A 23,620-nucleotide genomic window follows, 5' to 3' on the forward strand; every position below is an offset into this window, starting at 1 on the left:
GTTGGCAATGTCCGGGTCATCTTAATCATTTGTAGGCGAGAAAATTCCATTGCAGAGACAACGTTAGGGAATCGCACATACACATGGCAGACGTACCCCTCTGCAGACTGTTAACGAAGGTAAGTGCATATGGAGTAGGCTCTCAGATACGTGACTGGGTAGAAGACTTCTTAAGTAACAGAACCTGGTATGTTGTCCTCGACGGCGAGTGTCCATCGGAGACAGGGGTAACATCAGGAATGCCCCAGGGAAGTGTGAGAGGACTACTGGAGTGTTAGGTATCCGCACCAGGCCGGATTGAAAGAAGACATCGAAGCATTTCAGAGAGGAGCTGCTAGATTTGTTACCGGTGGGTTCGATCAGCACGGAAATGTTACGGATATTCTTCGGGAGCTCAAGTGGGAATCCCTGGAGGAATGAGAAATTCATTTTGAAGAACACTACTGAGACAGTTTAGAGAAACTGCATTTGAAGCTGGCTGCAGAATGATCCTACTGCCGCCACCGTATATTTCGCGTAGGGACCACGAAGATAAGATACGGGAAATTAGGGCTCATACGGAGGCGTACAGACAGTTGTTTTTCCTTCACTCTATCTGCAGGTGGAATTGGAAAGGCAACGACTAGCTGTAGTACAGGGTACCCTCCACCACACAGCGTACGGTGGCTTGCGGAGTATGTACGTAGATGTGGGTGTGGATATGTCAAAAACACCACGAGGGCTTACAATGTGTTTAATTTTCACGCATGCATTAAACAAATGAACAAAATTTTCATAAATGAAAAATTAATTCTCTTAACAAATCTAAATTATGGCACATAATTGCTTAAATAACTTCATAAGACAACATTTTGTTAAACAGTATTTCATTACTTAACAATATAGTCTTTATTATTTGGACACACGATAATCTTTCTTCAATATAGGAATAATATTGGAACTCAGTATTTCGTGGGATATCCCTTTTGCTTTATAGCCACTTATAAAGGCGCTTGCATGTTAGCAAAGATTTTTGCGGTCTACACAGGGCCATTTAGTTTCCTTCTTCATTCGGCTTTCTTTCAGATCTTTAGATTTGACTGCAGCTGTCCTGACGCTTCCCTTTAGCTCCTCCCACAAACTTTCTATGGGTCTGAGGTCTGACGACTGACGACTGAGGTGATGTCTCAGTGACTTTGGAGCAGTTAAGAAGAATCCACTCTTTCGCAGGGTACAGTGTGAGTCTTGAGTCATAATCTTGTAAATATCTGAATTTGGATCTAATGCTCAACACGTCTGAACGCCTTACAAACTTTGCTTCTGAATGTTGACTTGTCCCTCCTTGCTTAACTTTCTGTAAATTGGAGCAATCTCACCCACCTCAAGTGACGAAGCATAATCTCCTACTTAAACGGTCCCTCTACCGTCTTTTACGGCAGTTTGGTTAGCTCGCAGCAATTAGTTTTCCTCACGTCATAGTTCTTTAGTTCGCTGCAAACACGTTGAATTGTCTTTCATCAGCATACATAGCGTCATTTCGCCAATCTGACTCTTTGCAAATATGGTCCCTCGCGAACTAGAACCTCCTGCCTCAGTCCAGTTTCATCATATATGGTCTTTTCCTCGCCATTGTTCCTTCGTAACCGTCTTCTCTGATAACCCTCTGGACAGTTTATTCATTTCCTCACTTACCAGATTCTTGCAGAAACTAGGGTGCACTTAATCGATGATTACGCTAATCTCTCTTGTATCAGTAGTGTTTTTAGGGACAGATTCTACGTGATCCATCTCGAATCGTCTATGATTTAATGTCAATAAAATATAAAAATTTCTTTTATGCTTCCATTATCATGTATTTTAGTAGTAAGAAAAAAACAGCAGGACACACTCTCATAGTGCAGACCGTCGTGTTGTAACAAAAGCAAACCAGTTTCGTACCAGTAACCTCATAGTAAAAAGTCGAATATTCGTGAGCGTCTGATTATACGTTTTCTCGAGTGACTGCCAAACAGATGACTACACGATACAAGGTCTCTTGTTCCAGAGAGCCTCCTAAATCAAGACAACATCACCATTGCAATCATTGTACCCGATACTAACCAGCTGATTTGCGCATGATGGCTTTCTAAGAACACTGTACTCACAGAAATTTCTTAACGCCATGTTGATTTTATTCTTTCGAATAACGTAATAGAATTCTCCGTGGACTACGCATGCAATATATGAACATTTACCTCCTGAACACTTGTCCCACAACAATCACTCTAAAAACGAATAAGTGTGCTTTTAAGAACATTTAATGTCAGGAGTTTTGTTTATATTCAAAAAACTAGCGATATTAGTGTGATAAAAGTAATGTTATTGCCCTGGCATCCCCTTGTGATCTAGTGGACCACACTATAGTAAGCAAGAGTAACAAATAAACGGACAGGGAGAAACAGGCCGTATCATACCACAACACAAATAGTATTATACAAGGAAACTCGAGTAATGACCTTACGTGGCCGCACGCTGCTGCTACGGTGGCAGGTTCGAATCCTGCCTCGGGCATGGATGTGTGTGATGTCCTTAGGTTAGTTAGGTTTAAGTAGTTCTAAGTCTAGGATACTGATGACCTCAGATGTTAAGTCCCATAGTGCTTAGAGCCATTTGAACCAACCAACAGTTGCTCGCAGTAGAAAGGATGGGGGCAGAAGGGGTGAAGCAAGTGAGAAAGGCATAACGCCGATTTTATTATTATTGTGCAATATGAGCACCGCAAGAAGTCAATTAGATGCTGCATCCGTAAAACGACATGATCAACTGTTGCGCGCAGCAGTCCCTGCGGAATCTGAACAACGTGCTTCCGCATACTGGTCTTCAACTCAGGTAGAGACCGAACGTGTCCCTGGCAAACGCTTTCTTTTAATATCCTATGTGTCAAAAGTCATATGGATTCAGATCAGGAGATCTTACAGCCCATGCACCTGGAATACCTCTGGAGATAACACGTCTGAAAGATTTCATTACGCAGATCTTTCACGGGCGAGCGACGTGAGCTGTTGTCCCATCTTGGATGAAAACAGTGGTTCCCATACAGTTGTGCTGTTCCAAAGCAGGAATCACGTGCTGTACAGGGAGGTCTCGATAACGTGGAGACTTTACGCCCTACACCTGACACGCCATCTGGGCGTATTCTTTTCAAAGAAGGACAGACCGAGAACAAAGGTGCTTGCGAATACACAGTCACGTATGGCGAGTGCAATGTCTCTTCGTGCGCAGGATGCGGTTTAATGGTACCCCAAATTCGGCAGTTCTGTGTATTCACTGCATCCTGTAGTGTAAAATGCGCCACGTCACTCCATGGAATATTGCCCGATTGTCATCCACGCCAGAAGCCGAGGAGCAAATTCGGAACATTGCTGCGGATCATCAAGTTTCAGTTGCTGCACCACCTGGATCTTGCACAGGTACCAGACTAAAACAGACCGCAAAACTTTCGGTGCTGTTGACCCTGGGATGGACAATTCTCGTGACACTCCACGAACACTAGCACTACCTAGACACGTGCTGTAAGATTAGTTACAGCAGCATCAACCTCGCCAATAAGTTGCAACGGGGTAGGACGCCTTCCTCCTGCAGGTGCCACGCCAAGCTCACCCGTATTTTCGAATTTCATTATCATCTTCCTTAAACCTTTTAAGAACATCGTATCTTTCCTCAGATCTTTAACGCCGATACTCTCCCAATGTAGCACCGTAAGTGCTGCCGTTCACACAAAACACTAAATAGTTTCACTAACCGCACACGGTCTCACTTGTTGATAGCCATACTTTTCATTCACGTTATGTCTTGTCAAATGACAGTGTGGATGCCATACCATCAAAAATGGTTCAAATGGCTCTGAGCACTATGGGACTTAACTTCTGAGGTCATCAGTCCCCTAGAACTTAGAACTACGTATACCTAACGAACCTAAGGACATCGCCGGCCGCGGTGGTCTAGCGGTTCTAGGCGCTCAGTCCGGAACCGCGCGACTGCTACAGTCGCAGGTTCGAATCCTGCCTCTGGCATGGATGTGTGTGATGTCCTTAGGTTAGTTAGGTTTAAGTAGTTCTAAGTTCTAGGGGACTGATGACCACAGATGTTAAGTCCCATAGTGCTCAGAGCCATTTGAACCATTTGAACCTAAGGACATCACACACATCCATGCTCGAGGCAGGATTCGAACCTGCGACCGTAGCGGTCACACGGTTCCAGACTGTAGCGCCTAGAACTGCTCGGCCACAACGGCCGGCGCCATACCATCATACAGCGCACAGAAGTAGATTTGCACCTGGTGATCCAAAATTGGGACAATTTTTTTCAGCGTAAATCGATTCCACATTAACGCATTAGTCTATCTACCAAGTTTTGCTGCCATACTATAATTGCAGCCCACCTCCGTGATTACCTTGATTACCTGTTTCTCCCTTATATTTCGTCAGTGATCACTATTATCAGTACTAATCCTGTGAAGTACTACCGATAGTTCAAAATCTCGAAATATTTTACTTTAATAATCGATATTACTGGCATCCAGTCTTTCTCTCTGCTCGTGCTTCTACGGAAATAATATGATTTGGCTCAAGGCAATTCGAGCAGTGGAGAACGAATGACAAAGCCTACGCTTCTAGAGGGGTCGTGAGAGGGGAGATGTTTATTTGTTTCTGGCTCAGTACTATCTACCAACGGATGCGCTCACGTCATACCAATGAACAGCTAAGGCATAAAGGTACAGAAGTAACAAGGACTCGCAACTTGACCTTTTTGCCGCATGGTGTTACCAGTGACTCCTGAAAATCAATCCTTCCAAGATCCAGGCAATCATTGTAGGTCGTACCACTCACTCCTTCTGGCTCCTTGATTTCTCCCTTACCATCAGCACCCGTCCTATCCGCCTCTCCCCCATCCTCCCCTATCTTGGCCTCACCATTGACTGTCACTTCACCTGGATCCCTCATCTCCACTCTATCCAACCCAAAGCCCACAACCACTTCCGACTCCTCAAACTCCTCTCTAGCCGGACATGGGACGTGAACCCCTCTACCATCCTCCACACCTACAAATCCTTAATCCGTCCCATCCTCTGTTATGCCAGTCCCACCTGGATATCCGCCCCCCCCCCAAATTCTATAAGTCCCTCCAGATACTCGAGCACCATGCACTCCGCCTCACCTTCCGTATACACGTCCCGTCCCCCACGTGGATCCTCTATGACGTGATTCCTTTCCCCCAACTGCTTCTATTCCTTGAAAATATCCTGCCACCTTGATCCCCCTCACCCCCTGGTTGCTCCTCTCCTCTCCAACCCCCGCCCTCTGCCGTGCCTTCACTGTTCTGTCCCCCCTACCCTCCATCCCTAAACACTTCATCTCATTGCCCAATGTGCCTTCCGTCAACTCCCCCTCCCGGATGATGCCCTCTCTCCCTCCATTTATCCCTCCTATTAACTCTGATCCTCACCTCCACTTCCTTTCCTCTGTCCTTTCCCTAGGCTCCCTCTTCCCCCCTGTCATCCTGTTTTTTCCCTGCCTGCCCTCTCTCTGCCTCCCTTCTCTCCCCTGAGTCCTTTCTGCTCTCCCCTCCACTGCCTTTCTCACTCCTTCTCGCATCTTCCCATTCCCCTCTTTTCTATGTCCACTCCCTCCATCAGCTCCCCCTTCCCTTTTTCTTTTCGTCTCCCCTCCCATTTCCCCATCATAGGTACGGGTCCTGCCCGCCACCCCCACCCCTCCCCGCCCCCATCTGCCGCCGTGTCACCTGTATAGTGCTGTTATAAGTGAGTGTTCAGTGTTGTACATCCCCTGTCAGTGTTGTGAACAGCCGCCGTACTGTCGCTAGTTGTGTTTTTTATCTCGTGCGAACACAAACCAGACTGTCGCTGTGATTTTTAATTGTGCCTGTCTACTTCTTCATTCACATCGTCACTGTCCTGTTTTTATATTTTAAATTCCACACTTTACCGCCATCTTAAAGTTTTGCACAATGTCACCGTTTTATTGCCTGTTTTTCTTGTTTGTTTCTATTCTCATTATGTTTTTTAACTTTTCTGTAGGCTATAGAGCAGCATATTATGCTGCTGCCAGCCCGCCCCCCACCCTCTGGGGGTGGGGAGAATTGAAATCCAATGAAGAAAAAAAAAAAAAAGGACTCGCGAAAGCAGATTGTAGATTCATTCAGGTTTAAACATACTCATGGCATTGTTTACTTGTCAAGTGACTCGCACACAAGATTACTGTGCGCCATGTAAGTGTAGCTTCAGCATCGCTCATAGGGGTACTGTCGACTACAGCCAACATACTTGTATAGAAGTTTGTTATCAGAACGAAAAAGTGAAGATGTCCTCAAATTTATTCAGATAATTTGGTAATGGCATTAAGGATATAAAGAACATTGCACGCGAGCTAGGAGTCGTTTCCCATACTGTCAAACATAATATTAGCTACATAAGTATGGACTGTGGAAATAAATTGTCGAAGGAATCCTTCCATGATTCTAATTTGGCTAAGGTCTGTTTTTGTCCATTATAAATAGTTTTGCGAAAGCCTGCGACTGTGAAAACAATGGGTTTGCTTATAAATACATTTTCTGCTACTAGTTACGATTTCCTTTCCTTCCTATTTTACACGATGCATTTCGGGAAATGATTCCAATTTTCGAGTGAGTTTTCTCTTTGTACTATGCTATGTTTGCGTTATGTTTTCGATGTGTGACGTTCTGTTTTGCTTTGTTGACTTTACTGCAATATATAAAAAACTCAACTTTTATTTGGTTATCGATTTTTTATGTAGTTAGTGGCAAAATTTGGAGGAACATTGTACTGACAGTTTGTGCAGAGTCTCACACATGTTAACGTCACACACAACTTTCAGTGCACAATAAACGAGGCCTATTCGGAAAGTAAGGAAACCATAGTGAAAAGCCTGTAAAGCTTCGCATAGATGTGTTGGGCAGTGTCTCTAGTATGCTCGTCGCTCGCGCCACGTCGCTCTTTTCAATTCTGAGCGCACAGTGAGCACGTAAAGATGCCTAGAAAATAGATTCTCCTGCCAAGTATGGGGACCTGGTGAGAGATTTCGCCTGATGTCATGCAGCCCACATATCACAACTGTCACACGTTTCCTTCTTAATGACAATTCTCGGCTGCACTCCGCAGGGGCAATGAAGACTCTCCTGTAGCGTTTTCGATGGGAGGTGTTTGATCACCCACAATACAGCCCGTAATTGTCTCCCTCTGAGTTTCATCTCTGCCCACATGAACCGCTGGCTATGAAGACAACATTTTGGCACAGACAACGAGCTGTAGAATAGCGTAGAGAACTGGCTGAAAGCAGAGGCGGCTGCTTTCTGTGACGAGGGTACTGGAAATTTGGCACAGTTCTACTACAAATGTCTGAGTCTGAGCGGCGACCTTGTAGGCAAGTATCTGGAAGGTTTAGCTAACTGTTGGCAATAAAACATTTTTTTTAATTTTCACAGTGGTTTCCATTTTGTGACCGATTGGATCTTACTTCCCGAATAGGCCTCGTACATCGAGAACATCTTACACAAACAAACAATTACAAAGATGTTCTTAGATGTAGTTGACAGATATAACGCTACAGGTCATTCACAGAGTATGATATACTTTAGTACAGAGGGTATTTGCCTTCACAATATGGATCATAATTTGCTTATATCTATTTTACAATGGTATTTATTTCTAAAGGTGGCAGGGGTAAAATACAGGGAGCGAAAGGCTATTTACAATTTGTACAGAAACCAGATGGCAGTTATAAGAGTCCAGGGGCTTGAAAGGGAAGTAGTGGTTGGGAAGGGTCTGAGACAGGTTTGAAGCCTCTCCCCGATGTTATTCAATCTGTATATTGAGCAAGAAGTAAAGGAAACAAAAGGAAAATTCGGAGTAGGTATTAAAATCCATGGAGAAGAAATAAAAAACTTTGAGGTTCGCCGATGACATTGTAATTCTGTCAGAGACAGCAAAGGACTTGGAAGAGAAGTTGAACGGAATGGACAGTGTCTTGAAAGGAGGATATAAGATGAACATCAACAAAAGCAAAACGAGGATAATGGAATGTAGTCGAATTTTAAGTCGGGTGATGCTGAGGCAATTAGATTAGGAAATGAGACACTTAAAGTAGTAAAAGAGTTTTGCTATTTGGGGAGCAAAATAACTGATGATGGTCGAAGTAAATAAAATATAAAATGTAGACTGGCAATGGCAAGAAAAGCGTTTCTGAAGAAGAGAAATTTGTTAACATCGAGTATAGAGTTAAGTGCCAGGAAGTCGTTTCTGAAAGTACTTGTATGAAGTGTAGCCATGTATGGAAGTGAAACATGGACGATAAATAGTTTGCACAAGAAGAGAATAGAAGGTTTCGAAATGTGGTGCTACAGAAGAATGCTGAAGATTAGATGGGTAGATCACTTAACTAATGAGGAGGTATTGAATAGAATTGGGGAGAAGAGGAGTTTGTGGCACAACTTGACAAGAAGAAGGAACCGGTTGGTAGGACATGTTTTGAGGCATCAAAGGATGACAAATTTAGCATTAGAGGACAGCGTGGAGGGTAAAAATCGTAGAGGGAGACCAAGAGATGAATACACTAAGTAGATTCAGAAGGATGTAGGTTGCAGTACGTACTGGGAGATGAAGGAGCTTGCACAGGATAGAGTAGCATGGATAGCTGCATCAAACCAGTCTCAGGACTGAAGACCACAACAACGACAACATTTATTTCTCTGTCTTACTATTTTCATTTAAGTGTATTTTCAAACCATCTGAAAAAATTCACTGATTCGCTTTCAAGTATTTCGTTTAACATTTTATCTTCATATTTTTCTGTAATGTGAATATATTTCCAGTTCTTCTGACAAATCAGTTTTACGCCCTTTATTTAGTCGGTGGAGTAATTTGACACTTTGCTCTACATTTTGAGATGGGTGTCCTGTATTCTGTACTACGTAGAACATGGAGCATTCCTGGCTTGTTGCTTTGTATATTCCACAGTCTGAGTATGGGTCATGATCATACTTTATACCAGCGGAGAAACCCGACGTTGTCCAGGTATTTATTTACAACTGTGCATCCATACTCGTGTCACGTAGCGTCTGGTCTTGTTCTTAACGTTTATGATGTCGCACCTCTTGAGCTAATATCTCACTGTTTATGGCGTCATATCTCCTGCATTACGTGTATTACAATAATATAATTTTGCACTTACATTCAGTGGTATATGTGTACACTATCTGCAAAATGTGTCTTGCACAAAGTTAGTCGTAAAGAATCAATAAATTATAGCGTCGTGCCTCATGCGGTACTTTTACTGCATGAACAGCGGAAAAGTAGTAAGTTATAAACGTTTTTCCTTTCATTATTTTTTAGGGATTTTCAGCGAGAAAATATTTTGTAAGGGTTTGAAATTATGCAAGTCGCTAAGTGCTCTCATTTTCAAATACTGGATGAATAAAGTCTGAGAATTCACGTGTCACAGGCTACGCTTCTTTTTAACCCTCCCACCCGTTTAGCCGGTTCTTATCCCCACAGTAATCGTCACCTGACCTTAAGGCATATGTGTACCAAGTTTGGTTTAAATCAGTCCAGTGGTTTAGGAGGAGATGTGGAAAACACACAACATAGTACACAATACATAGTATGTATAGATTACTACTACTCATCTTTTAGGCATTGTCTAAAATATAAATAAAAATTTTTTTATTAACAAATACATTAAGTACACTTTACACACATTTCACACTTTGTTTTTGATTTATATTTGGTCGCTGTATCACTTTGACTGCTCACACTTCACTGTTTGCTTTTAGTCACTCGCCGCACTACTTATCCGGTTCTTTACTTCGTCACTAATTAGAAACTGTCGTTCTAAACCACAACGGGTCTTGCTCTATATACCCCTGCCAATAGGTAGCCCCAACAGCGTCGAAGTCCAGAACGTACCAAACAGGCTTCGGATGGTCCACAACGTTCCAGAACATTCCACAACATTCGAGAGTGTTCTGGAATATTCCAGAATGATCTGGATTCTTCCAGGATGCTCCCGAAAATTCTGGAATCTTCCCGGATATTCCAGATTATTCCCGAACATTACAGAACATCCCGGATCATTGTGGAACATTCCGGAACATTCTGGAATGTTGTGGAATACTCTAGAATGTTCTCGAATACTATCGAATGTTCTGGAATGTTCTATAAATTTCTAGAGGGGGAAACTTCCCAGCCCTCATATCTTCAAAAGCACTCCCTTCAGATAAAAACAGGAACCTCCTAAAAATGGTGCAAATGGCTCTGAGCACTATGGGACTTAAGATCTGAGGTCATCAGTCCCCTAGAACTTAGAACTAATTAAACCTAACTAACCTAAGGACATCACACACATCCATGCCCGAGGCAGGATTCGAACCTGCGACCGTAGCGGCCGCGCGGTTCCAGACTGAAGCGCGTAGAACCGCTCGGCCACAACGGCCGGCGGGAACGTCCTACATGCATGGGAGATAGAGGGCTATCATTCCATATAACTCCTAGATCGTACTGGGACTCGTCTTTGAGTTTTAGCGGCATACACATTGTACAGTTACTTTTATAATATATATTGATTATGTATTAATTATTATTTGTTGTAGTTTATTTAATGTAGAAAACCCAACTTTTACTTTGTGGTTTTTGAAAATATTTGGAATGTTCTGTGATATATCGTCAGATTTTGGGGTGGTAAATATATATTCGTTTTTGTTTTTTTCTCTGTGGTGCTGTTTGTGTTTGGGTCTTCCTTCATTTTGTCTAGGACTGTATCAACGATGGAAGCAGTAGAATTATTAGCAACTGCTCTCTGTTTCACTATACTTATTTCTTGTTTTATGTTTTCTTGGTTCAAAGGTGTTTTAGATGTAAACAAATTATGATCCATATTGCGGAGATAAATACCTTCTGTACAAAAGCATACCATACTCTGTGGAAAACCTGTAACATTATCTTTGTTGACTACATCTAAAATCTCCTTTCTAAGAGTTCATTTATGTAAGTTATCATCGATGCATACTGTGCAGTGAAAGTTGTGTGTGATGTTTGACAAATGTAAGACTCTTCACAAATGGACCGGAAGAAAACTGTAAGTACAAGTCCTTCCATATTTCGCCACTAATTATATACCGGGTGATCAAAAAGTCAGTATAAATTTGAAAACGTAATAAACAACGGAATAATGTAGATAGAGAGGTAAAAATTGACACACATTTTTGGAATGATATGGGGTTTTATTAGAACCACCCCATATTGCTAGACGCGTGAAAGATCTCTTGCGCGCGTCGTTTGGTGATGATCGTGTGCTCAGCCGACACTTTCGCCATGCTTGGCCTCCCAGGTCCCCAGACCTCAGTCCGTGCGATTATTGGCTTTGGGGTTACCTGAAGTCGCAAGTGTATCGTGATCGACCGACATCTCTAGGGATGCTGAAAGACAACATCCGACGCCAATACCTCACCATAACTCCGGACATGCTTTACAGTGCTGTTCACAACATTATTCCTCGACTACAGCTATTGTTGAGGAATGATGGTGGACATATTGAGCATTTCCTGTAAAGAACATCATCTGTGCTTTGTCTTACTTTGTTATGCTAATTATTGCTATTCTGGTCAGATGAAGCGCCATCTGTCGGACATTTTTTGAACTTGTGTATTTTTTTGGTTCTAATAAAACCCCATGTCATTCCAGGCATGTGTGTCAATTTGTACCTCTCTATCTACATTATTCCGTGATTTATTCAGTTTTCAAATTTATACAGACTTTTTGATCACCCGGTATATATAAAAATCGATAACTAACTAAAATTGTGCGTTTTTTATACATTGCAGGAAAGTCAACAAAACATAGCAGAATTTTACGCATCGAAAACATCACGTAAAAATGGCATAGTACAAAAAGAAAACATACGTGAAACTGGGAATCATTTCCCGAAATGCGTCGTGTGAAATCTGAATAAAAGAAAATCGTGACTGGGAGCAGAAAAATTATTTATAAACAGACCCATTTGGCTGAGATGATTACATGTGGTCGAACTAGGGCAGGAGCAGCTGTTAAAGGGTTTCGGCTCCAACAAGTGTTCAGAACTTCATTGAAGTTTTGAAAGATCCAGCTAAATAAAGCGATTTTTTCTCTGTTACCACCGATGTGTCCAACCACAAAAGCAGAAAGATGTTCCCTATAGTTGTAAGATATTTTGATCCTGAAAAGATAATAGGAAACAGGTTTATGGACCTCATCGAACAGGCTGTTGGGAGACAGCTATTGATGTTAACTGTCTTATAAAGTCTTCATTGAATGTCTGTTATTTTGATGTAAACAGCCTCACTGCATATTGTGCAGATAATGCAAATCAAATTACAGGAAGAGTAATTCTGTGTACACATTGAGGTGACTAGTCATGGGATAGCGACACGCACATACTCAGATGGCGTTAGCATCACCTACACAGGTTATAAAAGGGCAGTACATTGGCGGAGCTGTCATTCACGTGACAAGGCTTCGACGTGATTGTGGCCGCACGGCGCGAATTAACAGTCTTTGAACGTGGAAGCTAGATGGAGCTGGACGCATGGAACGTTCCATGTCGGAAATCGTTACGGAATTCAATATTCCGTGATCTACAGTGTCAAGCGTGTGGCAAGAATACCAAATTTCAGGCATTACCTCTCACAATGGACAACACAGTGGCCGATGGCCTTCACTTAACGACCGAGAGCAGAAGCGTTCGTGTAGAGTTGTCAGTGCTAACAGAGAGGCAATACTGCAAGAAATAACCGCAGAAATCTGTGTGGGACGTGTGACGAACGTATCTGTTAGGAAAGTGCGGCGAAATTTGGTGTTAATGAGGTATAGCAGCAGACGATCGACACGAGTGCCTTTGGTAACAGCACGATATCGCCTGCAGCGCCTCTCTTGCGCTCGTGAGCAACTAGGTTGGACCCTAGACGGATGGAAAAGCTTGTCCTAATCAGACGAGTCCCGATTTCAGATGGTGGGAGCTGATGATAGGGTTTGAATGTGGCACATACCCCTCGAAGCCATGGACCCAAATTGTCGACATGGCATTGTGCAAGCTGGTGGTGGATCCATAATGGCGTGGGCAGTTGGTTCAAATGGCTCTGAGTACTATGGGACTTAACTTCTCAGATCATCAGTCCCCCAGAACTTAGAACTGCTTAAACCTAACTAACCTAAGGACATCACACACATCCATGCCCGAGGCAGAATTCGAACCTACGACCGTAGCGGTCGCGCGGTTCCAGACTGTAGCGCCTAGAACCGCTCGACCACTCCGGCCGACCCATTGCTTTTCGCAGTATATATAAATGACCTAGTAGATAGTGTCGGAAGTTCCATGCGGCTTTTCGCGGGTGATGCTGTAGTATACAGAGTAGTTGCAGCATTATAAAATTGCAGCGAAATCCAGGAAGATCTGCAGCGGATAGGCACTTGGCGCAGGGAATGGCAACTGCCCCTTAACATAGGCAAATGTAATGTATTGTGAATACATAGAAAGAAAGATCCTTTATTGTATGATTATATGATAGCGGAATAAACACTGGCAGCAGTTACATCTGTAAAATATCTGGGAATATGCGCACGGAACGATTTGAAGTGGATTGATCAGCCGGCCGAAGTGGCCGTGCGGTTAAAGGCGCTGCAGTCTGGAACCGCAAGACCGCTACGGTCGCAGGTTCGAATCCTGCCTCGGGCATGGATGTTTGTGATGTCCTTAGGTTAGTTAGGTTTAACTAGTTCTAAGTTCTAGGGAGTAATGACCTCAGCAGTTGAGTCCCATAGTGCTCAGAGCCATTTGAACCATTTTTTGGATTGATCATGTAAAATTAATTGTTGGTAAGGCGGGTGCCAGGTTGAGATTCATTGGGAGAGCCCTTAGAAACTGTAGTCCATCAACAAAGGAGGTGACTTACAAAACACTCGTTCGACCTATACTTGAGTATTGCTCATCAGTGTAGGATTCGTACCAGGTCGGGTTGACGGAGGAGATAGAGAAGATCCAAAGAAGAGCGGCGCGTTTCGTCACAGGGTTATTTGGTAACCGTGATAGCGTTACGGTGATGTTTAGCAAACTCAAGTCGCAGACTCTGCAAGAGAGGCGCTCTGTATCGCGGTGTAGCTTGCTGTCCAAGTTTGGAGAGGGTGCGTTTCTGGATGAGGTATCGAATATATTGCTTCCCCCTACTTATACCTCCCGAGGAGATCACGAATGTAAAATTAGAGAGATTCGTGCGCGCACGGAGGCTTTCCGGCAGTCGTTCTTCCCGCAGACCATACGCGACTGGAACAGGAAAGGGAGGTGATGACAGTGGCACGTAAAGTGCCCTCCGCCACTCGCCGTTGGGTTGCTTGCGGAGTATAAATGTAGATGTAGATATATATGTAGCATTTCTCAATTTTTCTTCAGGAGACTTAGAACGACTTGTTGACTACAAGCCACATCGAGCTGCTGGACGTCGCCGGGCAAAAGGAGGTACGACGTTGTAAGGTGGCTATAATGTCGCACGTTACAAGCACGCATCCACATACTTTGCCGTAGTCAACAAACACAATTAGGTATAACGTGATAGGTTGTACATTGTATATATGAATATATAAAGGAGACTGACATTGTCACGTACGCCTTGTAAATAATTGTTAACGCTTATTTCATGAAAAGTGACGCAGCGTCTTTATTATTAGAAAGGAGTAATGAATGATTGCCTATACAAGTAGAGGTGGGAACGACAGTGGAAATGAAACGACGGGAGGAACTCAAACCCTGGGTGTAAGCCCCACACAAGTGTGGTGGTTCAGCTCCACACAGGAAGTGCCAAGGCGGACAGTCTGGACACCTGAGTGCAAAGACATTAGGATTTTTACTCAGAAGCGTACCATTGTGCGAGTATAGGTTTTTCCTCGCAAACTTTCCGCGCTGGACGACAAAAGACTAAAATATGGTTGGTCGGCGTTCCGAAGAATCTCTAGAGAGGGAGAATATTCCGTGATACCAGGAATATGATTCGTTTTCGGAATTACGATGGTGGGGAGCTGAGCCTTGCTGGGAAGCCAGCGGTGGAGAGACGAGGTCTTCCGTTGTGAGCACCCGTGTGTGACGGTCGCTCGATATCTGCTTTGTTGGTGCAGACGGACTTGCTGTCTTTGCTCTCAGGAGAGTTTATAGTTAGAACAGTTAGACACTGTACTGTTGCGAACCTATACGGTTCTGGACTTCACCTCTGGGTTGGAAGTCGTCGTTGCGTATGCAGCGTTCAGTAATTGAAAGCACTTCCTCTACCTATACTTACGTTGAGACGTTATCTGAACTGCGTCCTTGTGGCTGGGAGTTCCCGTTTCTCGTCTGTAGAACACAGAGAGGAGAAGACAGTACTAGAGTATACTAGTCAGAGGACCCCCTTCTGCCGTCCTAGTGTTTGAAAGAGTTTACTTGTGGCTGGAGTTCCTGAATCGTTGCAGACGAGTACGAGAACCATCACTTCGACTCACCGGACGCAGTACATACGGTGACATCGCAAATTGCTTCGGCTTATTAGGGCTATAAAAGCTAAACAGCTGTGATCACGTTAGTTTATTTCCACTGAGGTTCCACACCACCGTAGATCATCTTTGAAAGTAGTGTCTTCTAGTGTTTGGTACGTGGATGATGTCAGTCATTTCGCGTTATTGATATCAGATCGCGTAGTCATAATACAGGGCAGAGTTGGGCAATTGATTATTAATTTTACACTACTGGCCATTAAATTGCTACACCAACAAGAAATGCAGATGATAAATGGGTATTCATTGGACAGATATGTTATACTAGAACTGACATGTGATTACATTTTCACGCAATTTGGGTGCATAGATCCTGAGAAATGAGTACCAAGAATTACCACATCTGGCCGTAATAACGGTCTTGATACGCCTGGGCATTGAGTCAAACAGAGCTTGAATGGCGTGTACAGGTACAGCTGCCCATGGAGCTTCAACACGATACCACAGTTCATCAAGAGTAGTGACTGGCGTATTGTGACGAGCCAGTTGCTCGGCCACCATTGACAAGACGTTTTCAATTGGTGAGACATCTGGAGAATGTGCTGGCCAGGGCAGCAGTCGAACATTTTCAGTATCCACAAAGCCCCGTACAGGACCTGCAACACGCGGTCGTGCATTATCCTACTGAAATGCAGGGTTTCGCAGGGATCGAATGAAGGGTAGAGCCACGGGCCGTAATACATCTGAAATGTAACGTCCACTGTTCAAAGTGCCGTCAATGGGAACAAGAGGTGACCGAGACGTGTAATGGCACCCCATACCATCACGCTGGAGATACGCCAGTATGGCGATGACGAATACACGCTTCCAATGTGCGTTCACCGCGATGTCGCCAAACACGGATGCGACCATCATGATGCTGTAAACAGAACCTGGATTCATCCGAAAAAACGACGTTTTGTCATTCGTGCACCCAGGTTCGTCGTTGAGTACACCATCGCAGGCGCTCCTGTCTGTGATGGTCAAGGGTAACCGCAGCCATGGTCTACGAGCTGATAGTCCATGCTGCTGCAAACGTCGTCGAAATGTTCGTGCAGGTGGTTGTCGTCTTGCAAACGTCCCGATCTATTGACTCAGGGATCGAGACGTGGCTGCACGATCCGTTACAGCCATGCGGATAAGATGCCTGTCATCTCGACTGCTAGTGATACGAGGCCGTTGGGATCCAGCACGGCGTTCCGTATTGCCCTCCTTAACCCACCGATTCCATATTCTGCCAACAGTCATTGGATCTCGACCAACGCTAGCAGCAATGTCGCGATACGATAAACCGCAATCGCGATAGGCTACAATCCGGCCTTTATCAAAGTCGGAAACGTGATGGTACGCATTTCTCCCCCTTACACGAGGCATCACAACAGCGTTTCACCAGGCAACGCCGATCAACTACTGTTTGTGTATGAGAAATCGGTTGGAAACTTTCCTCATGTCAGCACGTTGTAGGTGTCGCCGCCGGCGCCAACCTTGTGTGAATGCTCTGAAAAGCTCATCCTTTACGTATCACAGCATCTTCTTCCTGTCGGTTAAATTTCGCGTCTGTAGCACGTCATCTTCGTGGTATAGCAATTTTAATGGCCAGAAGTGTATTTAGGAAATGTAAAGTTTGTAATATAAAGGTTTTTTTATCTACAGTAAGTATATAAACGGGAATAACATTTATCATTTAGTAGAGTTAGTTGCCTTCATCATTCATTTCTGTTTAGATTTTGATTTATAGAATCAAGAGATCCTAATATCTGCTTCAGGGGGTAGTCAGACAGGGCCAAATATTCATTTTAGCGTTTATTATTTTCCGTTGCGCACATTCCTTTTACACCCGCCTGGAGTAGCATCTTGGAACGCGATAGTAGGAGGTATCCTACTAATAGCTGATGGTAGGGTTTGAGTGTGGCACATACCCCACGAAGGCATGGACCCAAGTTGTCTACATGGCATTGTGCAAGCTGGTGGTGGATCCATAAGAGAGTGAGCAGTGTTTACGCAGAATAGACTGGATCCTTATGTCCAGCTGAACCGATCATTGATGGTCCATGTCACTGGGTGACAATTGTTCGCGATTGATTTGAAGAATATTCTGGACAGTTCGAGTGAATGTTTTGGCCACCCATATCGCCCGCCACAAATCCAATCGGACATTTCTGGGACGCAATCGAGAGGTCAGTTCGTGGACAAAATTTTGCACTCGCAACTATTTCGCGATTATGAGTGGCTATAGCGACAGCTTTTCTCAATGTTTCTGCAGGGTCCTCAGAACGACATGACGCATTGAGTTGCTGCACTTCGCCGGGAAAAAGGAGGTGCGACGTGATAGTAGGAGGTATCCTACAACTTTTGTCAGCTCAGAGTACGCAAGGACCAGCTGGCACCGCTCATTAACTGTAGGTCTTGTTGGCATTCGCAGTGTTTCTCAGATTCACGGTGCTTCTCCGCAAGAAACAGCCGCCTCGTCCAGAGATGAATGAGACACTCAGAGTGCGGTGCGATGTGCCTTACTTATAAAAGCGGGCAGAGGAGTGGAGGAGACCGCCTCGACTTTCCCTCGGGCAGGTGCCTTCCGCCGGCCGTGCCCCACGGCGAAGTGTGCCGCGCGGCTCCCAGGAGCGGCGAGGAATGCGCGTACTGCGCATGCGCGCGCCGGCGCTCGGCCGAGCGCGTCTCCTGGCCGCCCCGGGCTGGCGCGGCGGCGGCAGTCAGTCGGCCGTGACTCCAGAGGGTGCCCGGGGTAGGCACAGTCCAGCCAGTCCAGCGTCCGTACCTCCTCCTCGCGCCGCGCTCTGACCTACGTCGCCCGCGTGTACCGTTGTGCGGAGTCCGCCGGCTGGCGTTTCGTGTTCCTTTCAGTTCTCGTCCGGACGCGACTGCCGGCGTCTCGGCTACTGCGGGGTTGCCTAGCGACGCTGGGGCGAGCGCCATGGCCGTCTGGGAGCACTGCGAGCGAGCGCTGAACGGTGAGTACGGCGTGCGGCTACTGGACGCGACACGAGCGCAGCTGGCGTCGCAGGCTTCCTTCCGGTGCGACCCTTTGTGCTGGCCGGCGGCCGCAGCGTGGGAGCGAAAAAACACGAGCGCCAGACAATCGCTCTCCGGGCTCCATGCTCGTCCAGCGTACGTGCCGCTCTCTCGGCTGTTACCGTTCCCCTCCTCTCACACTCGTCCGGATGAAAAATCGGACGAGTGCGAGTGGGACTTAGGGTCGGGAAAAGTCAGTCAGCTAAAACCTATACCGGTATCTTAGTTGTGAATTACCGGTATTTGTTTGGTCTCGGTTATAACGGACGTTTTTATTTTTTACTAATAACCGACTAAAAAATCGAAATATCAATTAGCACCAGTGCTAAAATTTTTCGTTTTTAAGTAATTCTTTTTTTTAAAAAAGCAGTAATTTTTATTCGTAAAATTTGCATTACTTTGAAATATTGCGGTATTATACTAAATGGGAAAACGCCATCAGTGCTATTTTAATATCAGTGCCGACAGGAACGAGCAAACAAAAACGTGCCATAAGACTTGGTACAGCACTGCTGAGACAATAATGTTCCTACAAATCGTTGATGGTGTACGGCAACCAGCCACAAGTTGATTTTACGGCTACTTTATTTAGAAAGTACTGTTACCAGTTTCGAAATGTTTCACATTTCATTCATGAAAAAACAGTCTGATGATGAATTGTGAAAAATTCGAAACCGCTAACGGTACTTTTTAAATAAAGTTTTATTGGCAGGACACATAGAAAATGTAACAGACCTACTAAGGAGACTGCCTACTCTACGCTTGTCCGTCCTCTTTTAGAATACTGCTGCGCGGTGTGGGATCCTTATCAGATAGGCCTTACGCAGTACATCGAAAAAGTTTAAAGAAAGGCAGCACGTTTTGTATTATCGCGAAATATGGGAGAGACTGTCACAGAAATGATACAGGATTTGGGATGGACATCGTTAAAAGAAAGGCGTTTTTCGTTGCGACGGAATCTTCTCACGAAATTCCAATCACCAACTTTCTCCTCCGAATGCGAAAATATTTTGTTGACACCGACTTACATAGGGAGGAACGATCACCACGATAAAATAAGGGAAATCAGAGCTCATACGGAAAGATATAGGTGTTCATTCTTCCCGCGCGTTGTACGAGATTGGAATAATAGAGAATTGTGAAGGTGGTTCGATGAACCCTCTGCCAGGCACTTAAATGTGATTTGCAGAGTATCCATGTAGATGTAGATGTAGATGAAAGTATCCTAAAATCAATTTTTGACTGGTTGCAGTACAACACCAACAATTTATTTCATATAACATCCACGGTCTCAAATCATGTCTTCGTTTGACAGAATTGCAATACTGTTCCTGTTGCTGTGCGTCGAGGCTTAAGGCGTGTACGTGGAAGTAGCCGATCTGCTGCGATTATCTGCTTGTAGCCCTTCAAAACGGATAAATAACACGAAAAATAGAACCCTTCATCGCCAGTTTTCACCTTTTAGCACCGATTATTTTTCATATTGCCCAAAGAGTGGTGTGATCCCCGATTGCAACTTTGAATTTCAAAAAAATTACAATCAGTAGGAGAACACTAGTGATTTTTTTTTTGTAGTATTCAACCACTTAATGAGTGTTCAAGAAAAGCAGTGAACAGTGAAGGGACTAAGTTTTCTTTAATTTGCCCATTTAATTTAATATTTTGACTCTATGTGTCTTGCAACTGAGTGAGCGAAAATTTTTCGATTTCTGCGTTCATTACATGAAATAGTAGGAATAAAAGACATAAAATCTGTTACTTTAGAAACCGGTTACTTTGTGCGGTTGTAGCACTAAGATTAAAACGACATGAAGAAAAAAAAAAAAGATACAACAGGAAACCGGTTGTTTCAGCAATAAATGCCATCCCTAGTAGAACTCGAGTTCTGAACGTTCTGTGCGAGCTTAATCTAGCCTATATCTACATACAGTATAAGAGGTTTGTGTGTGTGTGTGTACTGACTGGTCCATGACCACCCACTGCCACCCAGTCACGGTTGTGGTGCTATGTAGCCCTTAGTCTCATGGTGGTCCTAAGGGAGCTTGGTCGCGGTGCGTGGCAGTGGGTGACTGTGACAAGCAAACATCTGGAGAAATAAATACTCTTAGGAAAAGCTATTTACTCTGTGACTTACTAACTTCACCGTACATGTGAAAACGCGTTTATTGTTTCATTCGTCCGACGTAAGACGATGTTTCCACAGTTTCGTCATTCAGACTTTAATAACGACGTGTAATATCAAATATTCGTAGATCAGTTTTTAATCTGTCAGGGCTTTTTCGTCATTAATGCTTTGATTACACAGATACAAAGAAAAAAGTTCAGATAGACTCAAAAATAAAAATGCTCGTAAATAACAAATGAATTATCGAACCGTACACTAAAGTCACTTCAAATAAAAAATTTTGTTATTCTTCGTGAGTATAATCTTTTTCACAATTTAGCGCGTTTTAGGCAATCACTTCGCATTGGCTCCCTGGTGTTACCCGCGGTTAAATATGTCTCCGTAAAGTAACGTTAATGCCAGTACTGATCGAACCGGGTGAGGATTGTGTAAGCGAGTACGTACGCTAAAGCGGTAAAGTTCATGTCATAGACAATGTAGCCTTTTCTAAGAGGACTAAGTGTTCCACATTGCATATTATATTGAGATATCTGCCAACCACAATCACCCACTTCCACCTCCGATAGTACGGATGAAACACGTTGAGCACTCTTTATCTCCCTTACATTGTATCGTGAATGAAATAATAAAAACTTTTGCAAGTGTACAGTAAAATTCGTAAGTCATATACGAGATGTGTTCAAAAAGTAAGTGACTATATATTTTTATGAAACAATATTTATTTAATCATCAATATTCATGTTTCAAAAAATGGTTCAAATGGCTCTGAGCACTATGGGACTCAACTGCTGAGGTCATTAGTCCCCTAGAACTTAGAACTAGTTAAACCTAACTAACCTAAGGACATCACACACATCCATGCCCGAGGCAGGATTCGAACCTGCGACCGTAGCGGTCTCGCGGTTCCAGACGGCAGCGCCAGAACCGCGCGGCCACTTCGGCCGGCAATATTCATGTTTCACCATCAAAGTAATCCTCCTCAGATACAACACACTTGTGTCAATTCTTCTTCAAGTCCTCGAAGCACTTCTCATAAGCACGTTTTGGTATAGCCTTGAGTACTTCCAGTGATACGGTTTTATTTCCTCAGTTGTTGAAATCTTCGTCCTTTCATAGGTCTCTTCAGTTTTGGGAACAGGAAAAAGTCGTAGGGGGGCAAATCCGGTGAATGTGTTGACTGAGGCATGGCTGACGTGTTGTTTTGGCCAAAAAATCTCTCACAAGGAACGATGAATGAACAGTGGCATTGTCATGATTCAAAAGCCATGAATTGTTTATCCACAATTCCGGACGAACTTTGAGTATCGCTTCTCGCAAACGGCGCATAACGTCAAAGTAATACTCCTTATTGACCGTACGACTTTGAGGAAAAAATTCATAATGCACTACGCCACGGTAATCGAAAAAAACAACGAGCAAAACTTCGGCATTTGATCGAACTTGGTGTGCTTTTTTCGGTCTTGGTTCTCCGGGATGCTTCCATTGGACGATTGGGCTTTGGTTTCGACGTCATAATAACAGTAAACCCATGATTCGTCACTAGTTATGACTCTTTTGAGAAAATCAAGATCAACATTGACGTCATTCAAGAGCTCCTAAGCGATGCTAATGTGACTGTTCTTCTGATCAAAGTTGAGAAGTTTTGGAACAAACTTCGCTAACACACGTTTCATGCCTAAAACATCAAAAACATTCCGAGCCGACCGATATGCCAAAATCCTCAGAAACTGTTCTTACGCTAATTCGACGATTTTCGAAAACAATTTTCTTCGTAGCTCTGACGTTTTCACCTATTGTTGACGTGATGGGGCGTCCAGAGCGAGGTTCGCCTTTGGCATGGTCTCTCCCTTCTTGGAAGACCTTGTCCCACTTGTTAACATTTTTTTACTTAGAGCAGACTCACTGTATGCCACTGCCAACACTTCAACTGTTTTAGAGAATTTGATTCCATTTTTCACACAAAATTTGATGCAAATTCTTTGCTCCATTTTTTATGATAATCGAAAATCGCTGAGCGCACTAAAACACGCCTAACCTTTCTATCTATCAAAAACAAACGAAGTATGCTATACACGTGAAACTGTGAACATATGTTCGGGACATGTGTACCAACATAACAAAAAAAATCGATAATCGAATGTACATGATAATCGAATGTACATGCCCGCGCAATTTGAAAAGTCGCCTTACTTTTTGAACAGTCCTCGCATTATTTAGTTTTATCTAAGAGCATTTATTACTCCATATTTCGCCGATTTTTGCCAACCACACTCACCCACTGCCACGCACAGCGACCAAGATACGTTACTAATAGGATAACTCCATTCATAACATCCTCTATGAGATATTCGTCTGTATGCATCCCATATCTAGAATGGTGCTCGTGCCTTCTCCCATGCCATTTATCCTGACCCGGACAACGAGTGGTTTGTCATTAGTTACGTATACAGATCGTTCATCTACAGGTTTTGTTGAATGAGTCTGCGAGTTTCAAAAAACGTGATACAAAGGGCCATATCTTTTGTTTGCATTAACTTAGAAGCTTAAATTTTTCACACCGCCAAGGAACAGTAGACCTTAGTATTACATATAAAATTCAACATCATACGACTACCCGTTCCCGAGAAGAAGGGGGTCTCAACAGACGGTTTGACAGGTAGACAGGCGGTCAACAAATGGCACACAAATATTATTATGTGACATAATTACAAATTAACAATGTTCGAATCTTTTCCTTTACTATTACTATGAAAAACCTTGCTTCTAGCCGAATTTCATGACTAGGTCAAGCAGAAATGAAGGTTTTGATTAGTTATTTTGCGTGTATCAAAACATGTGACATAAATGACCGTTTCTTTTGACTGCATTGACTTAGAAGCTTAAGTTTT

General features: G+C 43.7%; 1 protein-coding gene across 1 annotated transcript in view; it reads left to right on the plus strand.

The window, feature by feature from the left end:
• The first annotated feature begins 18,305 nt into the window (after window positions 1-18,305).
• LOC126474187 (serine-rich adhesin for platelets-like) overlaps window positions 18,306-23,620 on the plus strand; it is a 382,843-nt gene continuing 377,528 nt past the window's right edge. The window contains exon 1 of the mRNA XM_050101650.1: window positions 18,306-18,546. The gene's annotated coding sequence lies outside the window, so the exon portion shown is untranslated. The remainder of the gene's footprint in view (window positions 18,547-23,620) is intronic.

This window comes from Schistocerca serialis, chromosome 4 (genome assembly GCF_023864345.2).
Source record: "Schistocerca serialis cubense isolate TAMUIC-IGC-003099 chromosome 4, iqSchSeri2.2, whole genome shotgun sequence".
Taxonomy (NCBI): Eukaryota; Metazoa; Arthropoda; class Insecta; order Orthoptera; family Acrididae; genus Schistocerca; species Schistocerca serialis.